The sequence below is a fragment of the Vidua chalybeata genome, chromosome Z, assembly GCF_026979565.1.
Source record: "Vidua chalybeata isolate OUT-0048 chromosome Z, bVidCha1 merged haplotype, whole genome shotgun sequence".
Classification (NCBI taxonomy): domain Eukaryota; kingdom Metazoa; phylum Chordata; class Aves; order Passeriformes; family Viduidae; genus Vidua; species Vidua chalybeata.
Window position 1 is genome coordinate 73,507,973 of NC_071570.1, and position 10,539 is coordinate 73,518,511.

Sequence of the window (10,539 nt, forward strand, 5' to 3'; positions counted from 1 at the left end):
TTTTTGTTTTGTTTTGTTTTGTTTTGTTCATGTGTGTTGGTGTTTGTTTTTGTTTGTTTGCTTTGGTTTTTTTGTTTATTTGTCTGTGGTGTTTTTTGTTTGTTTTTTTTTTTTTCTCCCTTTTGTTTTGGTCTGGTTTGGTTTCATTTGGTTCTCTGGGCCTTTAAATCTCTGAGTGTTCATTTGCTCTGCTCAAATGAAAGCAGTCATTAACCTTTCAGATATTCCTTTTGTGACACACTGCCAGGGCATGTGTTCTTTATGGCAGAAATGTAGCTCCATATTGAGAAATAAACATGGAGTAAAATGTCCCATAGGAAATGAAACTGAGGAGAGAGAGGAAAATTACTTTGTCTAAGTCTTTTATAATTTTCCTGGCAGATTGTCTTTCTTCATGTCTGTTTTTATCTTTTTCTTGTCTCTATCATGGAGCCATGGAATGGTTTGGCTTGTAAGAGACCTAAAAGACTTCTTTTTATCACGTCAGCCTTCCATAACATAACACAGCAACTCATTTAAGCTATTTTCTGGTAATTTCTTGCTTCAAATACATCTTCCTTTGTACACACAAACACGGACACACACTCCCAACCCAGCAATCCAAATTCCAAGAGAATTAAAGGAGAAAATCCAGATACACTGAAGTTTAGTGTTTACCCTAAATTGTATTTGTTAATTTGTACTGGCTTAAAACCCTTACTCTGATTTTTTTATTGTTGCATGAGGTCTCAGCTGGTCACAAAACCAGTTTCACTTGGTATTTGATTCAACCTCCATGCTCACTTCAGAATACAGCATATAGCAATTGGAATATATTGATAAAGAAACACTGCTTCATCTCTTTTTTCTTAAAGCTCTTCCATAGAGATTAAAAAAAACAGCTCTAGAGCATTATTATTCCCATAAAAAACCTATTTAGAAGCCCATCTGTCCATGTCTGAAGTTTTCTGTGCCTATCTTTCCTCCTGGCAATATATGCACCATTATCTCTTATACTTAATAAATTATTAGTTTTGAAAGCAGCCATCAAGTTTCTGGTTTGCTGTTGTTGATGAAACATAAGATGGAACAAGCCAACTTAAGCTCCAGATGTATTATTGCATACACTTTATGCCTTTTATGGGGTTTTTATTTTAATTTTATAAAACTGAACTAAGCATCTCTTCATATAAGAAGTAAAATCTGTAGCCTTGTTGCTCAGGGATATTAAATAATAAGTTTCTTATATAAGAAAGAAAAAGATTCAAGATTTAAAATGCCTCCAGAAACTTCTGTTCTGCTTGCAGACTTGTCCCCGACGCGGCTGGTCTTTAATAAAAAATAATAAATTTTGTAGGCACTTCTTCCCCCAACAAAAATCCCCAATGGAAAAAGAAACAAATATCAACACAATCCTTCCTGCTGCCCATTATTGAGGTGAGTACTCTCCACCTGGGGTGAAGTTCTCACAGATTTTTAGTGTACACTGAAATAAACTATGTTTCTCCCCAAAGCGCTGAGCTACCACCTCGTTCAAGTCTAAATCCCCAGGGAAAAAAAGGCTTAAAGTACCTGCTGGACACTGCAGCTGCTCCTGATTAACCCTACACCTAAAGGAAGCCCAGTGTGGTGCCTTTTGCAGTTTCTCTCACAGAATTAGGTGCTCCCAGTTTTGATTATGACCAAGGATGCCAGGCATGGTAATTGAATTTTATCCCTCCTTTTGGTAGCCCTAAAAGCTTTGCATCACTGGGGTGTTGACTATGCCACGAGTAACAAGAGTGGAAAAAAAAACACAGCTCATGGGCTGTGTATTTGCCATCCAACAGAAGAAACCTCTGAATATCAATCACACAGCTCTGTTGTTTTCTGGCACATTCCGTGTAATGACTGTACTTAACAGCAAATGCACCTTTTAAAGGTAATTTTTAAAAATAAGAGAGGTATTTTCTAGAAGCCTGGAGGAGCAGCACTTATATAACGGAAAAAAGAATTAATTACTTCCTATCACAAAATTCCAAAGTGGCGTATTAGAAATCTTGCCAGTGGAGGAATTCGAAGTACTGCAAGTTTATTTCACACGGGAATACAAATTTCAGGTGCTTCCTCAAAAAGTCACTTCATTCAGAAAGTCCAACTTGTTAAATAAATTTCATGTGCTGTCACATCTTGCCTGGAGTTCAAACCATGGAGTTCAAGAGAGCACACGTGGGAAAGAGGTCATAGAGATGAAGGTTCCGCCCTGTGGAAAGCCAAATTTTAAGTCTTTGATTAAATCTGGTGGCAGACTGGAGGGGATCTTTACAAATTCAAATTAAACTTTTGGAGGCTTCTACCAGATGAGTTTTCCCTCTCCATTCCCATACCACTGACAGCATTACTTTAGTTTGAAAAATAAATCAAAATCCGGATCTGTATGTTTTATCCTGACTTTCTGCCTTTCCCAGCCTGGAGGCTTATGTTTTAGTCTTGTGGAAATCAGATCAAAAAGATGGGACCATGAGCATCGAGGATGTTTTTGAATACAGGAAATGCAGTGTTGTCCTGGACATCCAGAAAATTAGCAGGTCCCAAAGCTCTGGGGCAGCTACTGAACTGCTATGGAAATACAGAAACTGGATATCATTCCACACAAAATCCACTGTCTTTCCACATCTCTTTCCCTGCACTCCTCCCTGCCCTCAACCATCCCATTTTCATGTTTCTTTTAAAGAGAATTTGTAGCTCTGGCACACAGGTTAGGCAATTATTTGGTCCATCTTGAATTTCATTCATGAGAACTGTGTGAACAGAAAGAGAAATTAAAACTGTTTGAAAGCTTTGTGCTTTCAACAGTGAAAGGTCAACCATAAAAAAAATACATTATTTCTATGAAAACACTGACATATTAAGCTCTCCTGGTTTAGTTATTCAGATGGTCTTGTGTGATTTCGATACAGTTGAGAGAGGTAGGACTGGAGGTAGCACGAAAATAAATATTACTAAAAATAAATTTTACTGTCTAAAGTGTAAATATATTCAAGTCATAAATTTTACAATGTTGTATGCCTGTGTATGAGATACCACTAGGCACTGCTATATATTTTTCATTTTCTTTTTATTTTTTTTCTTTTATTTTTACTGTGTTAAACTTGAAACTTCTATAACAAGGTCTGCCACTTGTCAATGGTTCCCATGTTTTCCTCCATCAGTGGAGGAGCTCTGGGGTGATCTGGGATTTGTTTCCTCAGGCAGTATCTGAGCATTTATTCCACCAGAAGCTATGGAACATATTCAGTAAAAGTCACATGAGAAGGTACAAATTCAAACTGGGAGACACTGATACTAATTTTTTTCTTCATAAATTGCATGAATAGCTTACATGTCTAGAATGGTACCTCTTCCATGGCCTACATATATATACAGAGCAGAAAATTCATTATATTGGTGTGGGACAGTAAGAAATCTACAAAAATTAAGAAAAAACCAAAGGAATAAATGTACAATTAAATATTTTACTACAGCTAGAAAACTTGCCACTTTTTAAATTTCTGCATCAATCAGGAAGGAATCAATTTATTCTTCTCTTTCCAAGACAATGAAATTTTTGCAGAGTATTGGTAACATTAGTCACAGAAATATAAGGACCAATAGGATTTAAAAAAAGGCCAAACAGCAAAGCAGTACCTAAAGAGAAATGTTCATTCTGCTTTCTGCCCTAGTTTTCTGTGCAGGAAATTTCTGGTATTTTAGCAGCAGGGCTGAGGCAAGTTCTGTTTGATTGCATTTCTTGATACACAAAGCATCTGGCTGTAAAAGGGCTTAAAAGACCATTTTCCTAGCTAGGGAACTGATGGGAGAAGAGGACAGATTGCATGAAATGAAGTGTGGGAAAGGGATGAAAGAGAAGATAAGGGGAAGGGAGGGAAGAAGAAGGCAAGGAGGGAAAGTTAAATAACAAATGACTTAATATATGTGATGAAAGGGGAAAATCAAAGAAAGATCTCAAAACACAGGGGTGCAGTGAGGGTGGCACTCTAGGGGAGTCGGCAGATACCTGCCCCTTCCCCATCAGAAAGAATCCACACACTGGCAGCTAGGATAAATTTCATTTAATTATCTTTAACTGTCATAAAAAATTATCAACTTTGCCAAATTCCTGCCTATTAGTTCTTAAGAGTAAACAAAGAAAAATCCTGCCCCCCCCCCTTTTTTTTTTTTTTTTAATGTAGAACTAGATACTGAAGTATTTTTAGATCTTGCTTCAAGGTACTCACCCCAAGGCATCTTGCCATCACATCTGAGAAATTCCCTTCTCTTGCTTTGCACAGTCATGCTGCTCAGGTCAGTCTACACTGCCCTCTGAAAAAAGGTGCCTCCGTCCTTCTTACTGTTTATATAAAAAAAAATACAAACAAGAATATAAGACATTTAGATAATTTTGAGGAGTGGTTTTGATGAGGGAACTCATGATTAGTTTGATCTCTAATGCTAACAACTATAGGGCGTGTGATAGATTTTAGCAGAAGGGAGCTGAGTGCCTTGAGAGATTTTTCTAGCAGGGAGTTCACACCATTAGATTTAATTCATCCTATGGATGTGTGAATTCCTTTTTTTTTTTTTTTTTTTGTTCCCTGCTAGTTGAATAATAAGGCAATAAAGCTTTCTGATGTGTTAATATGTCAGATTAGAATGTGTTGAACTGGCTGATGAAGATGACTTAAAAAGAGATTTTCCAATAGTGAAGCTGGGCTGCCCAAAACCAGTGGTTTGAAAACACAGTAAAGGTAATGGACCATTAATGATGGTGGAATGATGTAACTGAACTGATTGAATAGGCTTTTGTGAAGGATGATAATACACAGTACAATTTGTACAGATTATATTGTTTGAATGCTCAAATGATACTTTCATTTTTAAGAGAGGTCCTCATGAATTTTCTAAAGATTTTCCCGTTTTCCATCTTTTTATAAAATATCAAGGCAGTACTCACAGCAAACTAGCAAAACATTCCTCTTCGACTAATACAGATTTAATTCTAGTCACAAAATGATATTAACTATGAGTGCTGATTACCACAGTTATAAGCCTAAACCTGTTTTCTAACTACTTCCTTCAATTAGTCAAAATAACAGACATAAATCAGACTGCATGAATATAATCTCAGTTCAATCCAACTGTCACTCGGTCACTGAAATAACTATACTTTTGATTTAACATGTTATTTTATTTTACTCCATTTCACTGTGTTACTCCCTTCAGCAATCATTTTCAACTGACAAGGAACAGCCCTGGAAAGTGTATATATATATATAAATTTATATATATATATATATATATAAATCTATATCTATTTATATATCTAAATATCAACATATATATGTTTTATATATCTCTAAAGATATATTTTTATATATATATATATATATATATATATACATGCACAGCAGTTATTTTTCTACCTATTTTGTGGAATTAATTAACATAATTTTTGCAATTAATTAATTTACCCAATTAAGATGAAATGAAATGTGACACTTATAAAGGTATGCCATGGGAAAAAAAAAATCCAAACCAACTTTAAAATGTACTTTCTGTAATGTTAGCAACTTCTTTGCCCCTGCAGTACAACTATATATTCCAGAGAAAAAATAGAGAGCCTTATGTACTCTTTTCTTTAACAGTATTAGGAGATTAGAAGCAGAACTGTCCTGCTGAAGAAATTCAATCTGGCTCCAGGGGATCTGCCTGAGAGTACAGGAATGGCTCTGGTGAGCCAGGGACTGTTGTAGTTTTTACAGGAACAAGAGCAACCAACCAACCAAACAGGTGGGGACAGAAGATAGGAAACAAAGCTGTCCCTGAGCCATGAATATCACCAGCGAGGTGTGAGACTCCTATTTTGCAGGAAATTCTATTTGCTTGCTTCTTTTGCCATGGTGTCTATCATGTTTCACCAAACACATGCTGATAACTAGAATAACAGAATAGTACCAAGATCTAAAAAAGCAGCTTGCTCAGAAGTGAGGGAATGACTAAGCCCAGAAAACTTAATGTGGTGTTTAAAGCCTCTCATGTGGGTGGAAAAAACCCCCAAGAACGTGATGGTCCAGAGACATAAATTTAAAACATGAAATGGGACTTTTAATGCAATCTCCTTTGAGAAGGGTGTAGAAGTCAAGAGTGTTCATTGTGTAACATCTAGGAAATGAGTCCTGGAAACATCCATTGGGATATAGAGTCAGAGAATCATGGAATGGTTTGAGTTTGGAGTGACCTTAAAGCCCACCCAGTGCCACCCCTGCCACGGCAGGGACACCTCCCACTGTCCCAGGTGCTCCCAGCCCCAGGGTCCAGCCTGGCCTTGGCACTGCCAGGGATCCAGGGGCAGCCCCAGCTGTGCCAGGGCCTGCCCACCCTGCCAGGGAACAATTCCTGACTGCCAATGTCCCATCCAGCCCTGCCCTGTGGCAGTGGGAGCCATTCCCTGTGTGCTGTCCCTGCAGCCCTTGGCAATTGTCTCTCTCCATCTTTGCTGCAGCCCCTTCAGGCCCTGCAAGGCCACGCTGAGCTCAGCCCAAAGCTTCTCCTGCCCGGCTGAGCAATGGCAGCCGTGCCAGCCTTTCCTGCCAGCAGAGCTGCTGCATCCCTCTGCTCATCCTGGAGCCTCCTCTGGCCTGGCTGCAGCAGCTCCAGCTCCTTCCTAAAGGCAGGAAAGACCTTTAGATGTTTAAGCAAGAGTGGAAAAGTTGCATTTGGAGTGCCGGTGGTGTGAAGATGCTTTTTTCTAAGTGGAATATCTGAGGGAAGATATGTATAGCAAATTTAACATTTAGCACGTACACTTAGAGCCCTGAATTTGAGACCTTTGCATCCCAAAGGCTGCTCTACCTGGACAGTCACTGAATTGTGCTTCATTTTAGCATATCAAAGGAGGGAGGAAAAGCTCAACAATCAACAGTGTGTAGCCCAATCAAAAATGACACATTGCTATTCCAGCAAAATAAGTGTAAACTGATGCTCTTTTACAAAAAACATTAAACAAAAAGAAATAGGTGCCTCTCCTCCCCTTTTGAACGCAGGAATGAGACTTCTCAGGCTTTAAAACTGCCTGAAGAACCATGAGACTGCCTGAACAGCCATGGTGGGTTTCCAAGCCCAGCTTTACCAAAAGCCTTGAAAACATTTCCATCACTGGGTGGATCGAAACTTGGAGAGTGCAAGAAGTGAGATTGCAGATTTGAAAGTGAAAGAGAATCACCTGTGGAAAAATCTCAAACAAATGTTAGATATCAGCCTCATAAAACAAGAAACTATCTAAATTTTCTGACAAAACGAAGCAGATGAGGATAATCAGTAGAAGAAGTACAAATTCCACAGTGTATTTTGCACTGAGTATAACAAGGTCATTAGACATTTTATCAAGAATTAAAAAAAAAAAAAAAAAAAAATTCTACATATTTACTACACAAAATAAAAATTAAGACAGCCTTTACTATGAGATGTTTCCTTGGGCATTTGATGATTCTTTGGCATTCCCAGGCATTTTGAAAAAAAAACCAGTAAAACTAAGCTGCGAAATCTGATAACATTAAAAAAGCGAAGTAAAAGGAAAATTATTAAAGGACATAGATGTAAAAACATAAAGGTCTCACACAAAATGCCAATCTTTAGGCATCACTGAAGCTGCGTGTTTACAAATGGTATGCTACATTAACAATCTGAAGTAATTAAAGACCACAAAACTACAAACTTCTGGGGTAATCTGAAGATATTGAAATAAGCTCCTAGCCAATCAACAAGGAAAGTAACACTATGAAAACAGCAAACATATTTATAATGGCAGCTGTAAGTGCAGAAATGGAGGCTAGAGTGTTAATAATATAGCTAGTAGAATACAGACATGTTTATCTGGGCACTGATAATGCAGTTTATGATATACTTTATCTATTGAGCACAAAGTGTGAAATGCTGTGGGAGAGCTAATAGTATGAAGCGTGATTAATCAACACACAGCAAGAAAAGCATCTGCTGTACAAAAATGTGTTCACTAAAACATTATATAAAGTGTGGTAAAATTTAAAATAAATAGAGCTGATAGTGAGATTACTAGTGTATGGGAAGTTGAATAAAGATGAAGGAAAAGAAGGTTAATGAATATAGATCAAAGCAAAATTGCATATTTATTGATGAAAATAATCTTAGCAAGAAGCCCAAAGCCACTGTGACAATGAAAACTGATATTTAGCATAACTGACAGTTTAACACTGCTTTTCTATTGCTAGAATGTAATCCATGCACCCTACCAGAGAAAATCAATTACTACTAAACCATGTATTTGTGGCTCAGGAAAGGTGCTGCTTAAAAGAAAAATTGAGTAATCTGAATCCCTCTTACTTTATCATCTGTGCACGGCACAGCAGAAAGATTTCGCTGCACAAGTAATCATATATATAATCCCATTACATCAGCTGTGACTATACATAAGTTACGTGTATATTGTGGCCTATTTTAAATATATCTACTCTTTGAAATAGGCTGCATGTGTCACAAATTCTGGCAGGAATCGGGGAGCCTGTTTCAGAGGTTCTGAGGAATGCAAGCAAATAAACACACAAACACGTGCTTTTAACTCATCCTGTTGCTTTTAGTGAACGAATTTCTATACATAAATATACGCAACCAATTGACAATATATTTTAGATTTTATTTACCTGAAATCACAGCTTTTAAAAAAAATTAATTTGTATTTTCATTTAATCACAGCTCTTTTTTTAACTTCTGTGGTTTATTTTTTTAAGAGTTTTTTTAATGGCAGAGTAATCCCTCTACTTTCAGCAGGAGGGGATTCCAGAGTGTGCTTCCCAGTGTGGAAGCTCAAGATCACACTTGGACAGAGAAGAGTGCATGTGAGTTCTCCTCTGGAAATGTCAGGTCTCCCACTGGCACAACAGCAATTGCTGCAATCCAGGGAATTCATCATTGCAGAGTTCATCAGTGTGCAATTATGAATCTGCTGGTTGTCATATTATTTAGTGAGAAACAACTTTAAAAGTGAGCTCAGAGACCCTTTCTGGGGACTTTCCTGGCAAGACCTGCAAGCCCTTAAACCTGGACAACTCAGCTCAGATTTGGAAGTGCTGCAGTTCAATGTGGTACCCAAAGACTGGTGAAAATACTTGACTTCAGCTTCTTGATGGCTGTGGAATTAAACAAACAAACAACTTTTCCAGATTGAGCTAAAAAATTAAAATGTTCATGCCAACCTACCCAGCCAGCAGGGAAAATGATGCCACTGATCACATCCTGGTGGTAGGTTTGAGGTTAGGAATCTCTAAAGGCGAAAGGAGGAGAAAGGTGAACCTATATTTAATCAGATATGGTCAGGTGGGTCTAATTTGAAACACAAAAATGAGAGCAATTCTATAATTCATGGGGGGAAAGAGGTTTGGGAGGAAAGAAGGTGGCTGCAAGCATCAAGAACTTTCCAGAAAGCTAAAGAGAGAGCAGCAGAACAGCTTTGTCTGTGCTCAGAAAACATCAGGGATGGAAGATGCCACTGACTTGGATTTAAAGAAGCTGAAAAGTGAAACTCACCAGGGTTACACTTCCTGTAACACTGCAGATGCAGAGGCAGTAAGTTTACATCAAGTAATTAATAACACTGAGATAGAGCTTATGCAGGTGAGATTTATGTTTAGATAACTAAATTTAGGATGACCCAATCTACACACCAGTACACAGAAAAGGACAAGGACACAGCTCAGCTGCTGACACGCACTTGTGTTTTCTGACTTATTGAGATGGAGGCAGTTTTGATGTCTCAGCCATCCCTCTCCCAAGAAATTCCTGGTCACAGGAGCGTCCCATTAAATGGTGCTAGCTCAGGTACATTTGGGGAGGAACGAAATTTTAATTTCATGAACAAAACCTGTGCAACTTGCCCATTCTGGACAGAGAAAAAAAGCCTTGGTCTGTTGCATCCTGGGTTTGGGTTCAGATTAGGGGTTCTGATCTTTGTTAGTTTGCCGGTTCTGTGTACCCTCGTGCATCCCCCCACGGTTTTCCCCCCTGCCCGCCATTGGAGCTTCCCCCTGTCACTCCTGTCACCACTCCCTGCCAACTCCTGAGGATTCCGTGCCCGTCACCCCATTCCCGCGGTCCCACTCGCCCCGAAGCCTCGTGTCCGCCCCCGCCGTGTTCCCGTTGGTCGCCGCCTCCACGTCACCGCCACGGCGTCTGTATTCACTGGGCGGGGAGGACTCCCCGTCATCCCTGTCCCACCCCTATATCATCCCGCTCCCGCCCCAGCCCCGCCGCCAGATTCGTCCACGCGAGGTTGGGAGCGGGCCGCGGCTTCTCCATCGCAGCTCTCGCGGCCAATAAAGCACCCGGCCGCCACGCGGACGGATTTGGACGAATTTCCTGCCTCTTTGTTTCCTTCCAGCGTGTGGCCAGCCCGCCCCGGAGCACGGCAGCAGAAGCGCCCGGGAGTAGCAGCAAAGCACCGACCCCAACGAGAAGCCGAGGCGCCCAAGCCGGGCGCTCGGGAGCCGACCGGGGCCGAGAAAAATAACGCAC